Source organism: Garra rufa, unplaced genomic scaffold (assembly GCF_049309525.1).
Source record: "Garra rufa unplaced genomic scaffold, GarRuf1.0 hap1_unplaced_010, whole genome shotgun sequence".
Taxonomy (NCBI): Eukaryota; Metazoa; Chordata; class Actinopteri; order Cypriniformes; family Cyprinidae; genus Garra; species Garra rufa.
In genome coordinates this window covers 616131-622495 of record NW_027394285.1, presented here as the reverse complement: position 1 = coordinate 622495, position 6365 = coordinate 616131, and positions in this window count along the sequence as shown.

Sequence of the window (6365 nt, the reverse complement as noted above, 5' to 3'; positions counted from 1 at the left end):
TTTCCGTTTGGAGTTGCCTGCCCATTACCGTATCTCACCCACTTTCCATGTCTCTTTGCTTAAGCCCGCTGTGGATCCGGGAGGAGAGGGGGACCAGGACGAGGCTGCTCCGACAGAAACCCCTCCCCTAATATACGAAGGTGAGAACATCTACCAAGTCAACCAGATCTTGGACTCTCGGCGCCGAGGCGGGGTTCTCCAGTATCTCGTGGACTGGGAGGGATACGGTCCCGAGGAACAGTCCTGGGTCAACTCGAAGGATATACTTGACCCCCAACTTACTACTACGTTCCATCAGGAACATCCGGAGAAACCCGCTCCTCGTCCCCGTGGAAGACCTCGGCGCCGAGGAGTAGCTCACGTTGGGAGCCGTTCGCAGGGGAGGGGCTCTGTCACCAATAACGCCTCTGTGGCCCTCTCTGAACGGACGCAGCGGGAACCATCACCTGAGTATTAGTGCCACCCGGACTCCTTTCACCCACGTACCTCGGTTAGTTCCGCCTCAGCTGTTGACAATCTGATCATTAGCTATTCGCCTATATTAGGCGCTGACTTTCTCTGTGTCTTTGCGAAGTCTTATCGTTCCATATGGTCGTAATTCTAAGCGTTTTTCTCTGTGTTGGATTTCCCGTGTATGACCCTGGACTGTGTATCTCGTTTATGATTCTTGCTACATACCATTGTGACCATTGCCTGAGTATCGAACTGTTTACTGGATTTCCTACGTTGTTCCTGTTTTCCGGAGATTACTCCTGCTTGTTGACTATTCTCAATAAAGCTTGGCAAATGGATCCGAACGTCTCTGACTCCACGTTACACATACTAACTACAGCTGTGATCATTTTATGCTTTCATGGTGACAGTATTTCTGCTTCTGTAATATGTAAAACCACTAAAAGTTATTACACATTTGATTGTCAAAAAATCAAGAAAGTTTAATGAAAAGGAATTATTTATTTTCCTGTTTTCAGTGTTAAACTGCTTTTATATTACTTTGTATCATTTTCCGAATTTGTACTTTTTCACACTTATCACTTGTTTTGAATTATTTTCATTTTGGCTTGTTCAATGAAAAATCCAACCATACTGCTGGATCTGATTTAAGGTTTATGAAGATGAGGCATTTCAAAACAGGTCATAACTACTTCTTAAAAAGCATGTCTGGCTGCAGCATTGACATTTACTCCGTGAAAGTTACATTGTGTAAAAAATAATTGTAATTTAAACTATTTTTTGTTACAGAGAATGAAACAAACAGGTTTGTTTTCATCAGTAATGCCAAGACCTGGCAGGAGGCTCAGCGCTACTGCAGACAGTATTACACAGACCTGGTCATCATTCAGAATCAAACAGAGAATAACGAGCTGACTGTGATGATGAAACCATATACAAGTGCTTGGATTGGTGCGTTTAGAGACGTGTGGAAATGGTCAGATGCAACGAATGTCTCCACTTCTTTTACCAGGCTGCCTTTGCAATCTGAACTTCATAATCCTTGTGGTGTTTCAGATCCTGGTGGTATAATCAGTTATCAGGTCTGCTCAGACATCCTTCCTTTCCTTTGCATGCACCGTAAGTTTTATGTTTGGTCCTTAGCTAACAATAGTTCATTACAAACATTAGAAATGCACTTCCATTTGGTCAGCAAGTGTCTTTAAAATGTATATGTTAATTTGTTATTGTGTTTCTTTAATCAATTATTTAATAAATTATGACATTTTAATTAATGGGTAGACTGCCCCCTTTAAATAGAGCTGACTGTAAGTTGCATTCAAAAGAGCCATGAAAAGATTTTAAATATATTTATAAAACATTTTAATTCATTAGTTTAATATTTAATTAAAGTTCTATTAACATAAAGATATTGCTTTCTTAAAATTTCCAGTGGCCAGGAATAAATAGCCTACCACTTGTTATATTTTAACAGGTACAAAGAAACAGATTGTAAGATTAAAGGTCAAATCTGGTCGCAATCTTAATGAGCCTGCAGTGATGAATGTTACCTTGCAGTGGGTAAGTATTAAACAAAATTTAAACAGATAATGAATTGTAATTTCATATTTTTACAAATACTTTACACACATCCTATGTTTTTTATTCATCATAATTAACCATCATGAAAAATAAATGCTGGCGTATTCTCCCTTAAAATTATCAGCAAACGGTAATTGTTGTTGTCCTATGTCATGGGATCTCCTTAAAAACCCCAAAAAACATGTTTTCATTTCCCAGTAGTGACTGATTTCTCAGAACTTAAAACTTAAGCACAGATTTAAAGACAAATATGCTCTGACATCTCTTTGAATTGATAAAACCTGTCAACTAGGAATGAAGTTGTCACAGGCTGTGTAGTATAAAGCCAAAGAGAAAGGAACAAAATCCAGAACCAAGAATTCTTGAATATTAATCCACAAGAAAGACACAGGAGATTGCGGGAGTAAACAGAACATAGCCATAGCTAAACAAACATAATACCAGACACATAACTTAAACTGAGGGCTTACTAAGAAAACGTCTAGGTTACGTAGGTAACCCTCGTTCCCTGAAGGAGGGAACGGAGACGTTACATTCGCTTAGAATCCAATCATATCTGAGCCTTATACAAAAGGCCAATGAAAATTGGCGAGTGGCATTTGCATGACGCGCCACGCCCCATACATACGGGTATAAATAGCGACGTCCATTCCGCCCTCCGTCAGATCACACACGACCCTAGGCTGATGGTTGAGTAACGCGAGAACCCGCGAGACCAAGTGCTAGACGTAAAATGGCGGCGTCCGTCTACTAGGAACAAACAACTTCAGTGTTATCTTTTTTTTCTTTTTTCTACCGTTTTCTCTTCTTCCACGCATCGAAAATTGGACTAAATCAATACAACTGGACTATTTGCTCTCCATTGTTCACCCTGGATCAAATCAAAGAATACATCAACGCTCACTACAACACACTCTGCTGCAACATGAACACGTCAAATAACAAAGGTAATCCCGCTTCAATCTCCAAGAGACCCCGTTCTGATTCACCTTCAACACCATCCTCACCATCTTGCTGTACCGAGGTAAGCGATATATTACGCTCAATTGAAAACAAACTTTCCGGACTCGACGCAAGAATCGCAATAATAGAAGTTATTCACCAGGAATTCCAAGAATTACGTCACAGTTTAGAGTTCAGCCAAGAACAGATAGACACGCTCACCAAAGAAAATAACTTTCTAAAGGACTCAGTTCACACACTTTCCGCTCAGCTCACCTCCGTTGTCACAGAAAACAAATCGATGAAAGAAAACATTCTGGATTTACAAGCACGCAGTATGAGAGACAATCTAGTGTTCACAGGCATCCCGGATCAAACGCCAGACGACCCCGAAAAATTAATCAAGGACTTTATGACAAGACAACTCAAACTACCAGCTGAAACTGTACAAAGCATTACCTTTCACCGTGTCCATCGCATCCGTTCTCAACAAAACAACAACCGACCGCAACCTATCATCGCAAAATTTGAACACTACAAACACAAAGAACTGGTTCAAAAACAAGGCAGACAACTTAAAGGTACAGCTTACGGTCTCAACGAACAATATCCAAAGGTCATCCTCGAACGTCGAAAACAACTCTTCCCAATCCGAAAACAGAAAATGAATGAAGGAAAACGTGCAATCATAACAGTGGACAAATGATACATAGATGGACAATTATATCGTGACAAGGACATTACCCCCTGGCTTTTTTGAACACATTACTCCACATTATCTCTTTACTCATCTCCCTCATATAACTGAGTTATGTTTTTGCAATTGCACTTAGGTCTCATCCTCCCACCTCTTTAAACATTATGTCGGTCTTCAAGTTTTTTTTTGTTTGGTCATTGTTCTATTATGTACGTTTTGTTAACTCCATGTCTAAATTGTACGTCTTTCAGTATAACAATAACATTGTGTTGTCATACACACACACACAGGTACACTACCACACCTTTTCAAATACATACACTCACATATATACATATGCAGTACTAACAAGCCCATATATTAATATACATACATATCATTTACTTATTCTTTTTGTATTTTTCTGAGAAATGTCACCAATCACTTTTTTATCCTGGAATGTCCGTGGACTTGGCTCCCAGACAAAGAGGATCAAAATTTTTAATCATTTAAACAAATTACAAGCAGACATATGTCTTCTCCAAGAAACACATTTATCTGAATCCGATCAAAACAAAATCAAATCATCACAGTATCATTTATATTCTGCCCACTACAACACGAAACAGAGAGGAGTATGTATTTTAATAAATAAAAAAATATCATTTGTTCATAACAGCACAATTACAGACCCAGAGGGACGTTTTATCATAATTAATATTTCAATTAACAATAACTCACTCACAATAGGAAACGTATATGGCCCAAATACAGATGACCCATCTTTTTTTCAGAATTTTTTTTCTTCCATTTCAAATATTTCTAATTGTCCAATCATAATAGCAGGTGATTTCAACACAGTTTTAGATCCAACTACAGATAGATGTAACAACACTGACAATAAACGCATCTGGAAATCTGCAGAAACCATAAAACAGTTCATGTGTGATCTTGGTCTTGGCGATAGTTGGCGCCTCCAGCATCCGGACATTAAAGCATTCTCATTTTTTTCACCAGTTCATCATTCATATTCTCGCATTGACTTTTTTCTCACCAGTAATTCTATTATCTCCAATATTTCCGAATCAAAGATACACCCAATAATCATTAGTGATCATGCTCCATTAACATTAAAATTGAATATAACCACTGCACATAAACCCATTTCTAGATGGAGATTTAATACCTCACTTCTACAAGACAACGATTTCAACAGTTACTTTGAAAGAGAGTGGGCATGCTTTCTAGAGATAAATGACTCCCCGGAAATATCCCCATCTCTTCTGTGGGAAACAGGAAAGGCAGTATTAAGAGGCAAAATAATTTCATATTCCACTTACAAAAAAAAGAAAGAGAAAGAACAACAAGACGAACTAGAACAGAAAATTAAAGAACTAGAAGACATCAACATAACCCAACAGAAGAAACACAGGATATGCTAAGAAAATATAAATCACAATTAAATAAACTAATTAATATGCATACTCAATTCCTTATTCAGAGACTACGACAAGAACACTTCCATCATAGTAATAAATCTGGTAAATACCTGGCTAATCAAATCAAACACAACAAAGAAAAAACAACTATATCAGTCATTAAGGACTCAGCAGGGACACCCACCAACTCACCAGAAGAAATAAATCAAATCTTTCAAAAATTTTACAGTAAACTATATTCCCCTGAAAAGAATCCATCCCAGGATGACATAAATCTGTTTCTTAGCAATATTAATTTACCCCAACTTAACAAACAGCAAATAGATACTCTAGAATCGCCTACTATCGCCTACTAATCATGCCAACTATAATCCATCCCGACCAAACCGGTTTCATTAAAGGTAGACAAGCATCAAACAATACCCGCAGACTCATAAACCTAAATTCACCACTCATCAATAAACAAAAACAAATCTGTCATAATCACTCTTGATGCGGAAAAAGCTTTTGATAAAGTAAACTGGAAATTCCTGTTTTCCACATTAGAGAGGTTTGGTTTTGGGGAGTCATTTATTAACTGGATTAAAATTCTCTACACATCACCCTCAGCCACTGTCATTACTAACGGACTAACATCACGCAGCTTCACTCTACACCGGGGAACTAGACAAGGATGCCCACTCTCTCCATCTCTATTCACCATATTCATAGAACCGCTTGCAGCAGCTATCCGTCAAAACAACTACATCGAAGGAATTCAAACATTAAACATACACCATAAAATAAGTCTTTACGCTGATGATATATTATTATACTTACAAAACCCCCAAAAATCATTACAAGAAACAATAAAACTCATTGATAACTTTTCAAACATTTCTGAATACTCAATTAACTGGAATAAATCGGCTATACTTCTATTAAATTCCACCAGTGTGGATGTGACATCCCAAACATCACAAATCCCTTTGTGCACCAATTACATCACATATTTGGGTATCAATGTTTCCGCCAAGCTGTCAGAGTTGTTTGCACTCAATTATACCTCATTACTAAAAAGAATAGATGATGATCTTCAACGTTGGATGAAATTACCATTATCAATCATGGGCAGAATATCAGTAATAAAAATGTCTATACTCCCAAAAATAAACTACTTATTTTCAATGATTCCAACACAGCCCACTCGTATCTGGTTCAAATCTTTAGATTCAATTATTACAAAATTCTACTGGAAAAACAAGACCCCAAGAATTAAATTAACAACCCTACAG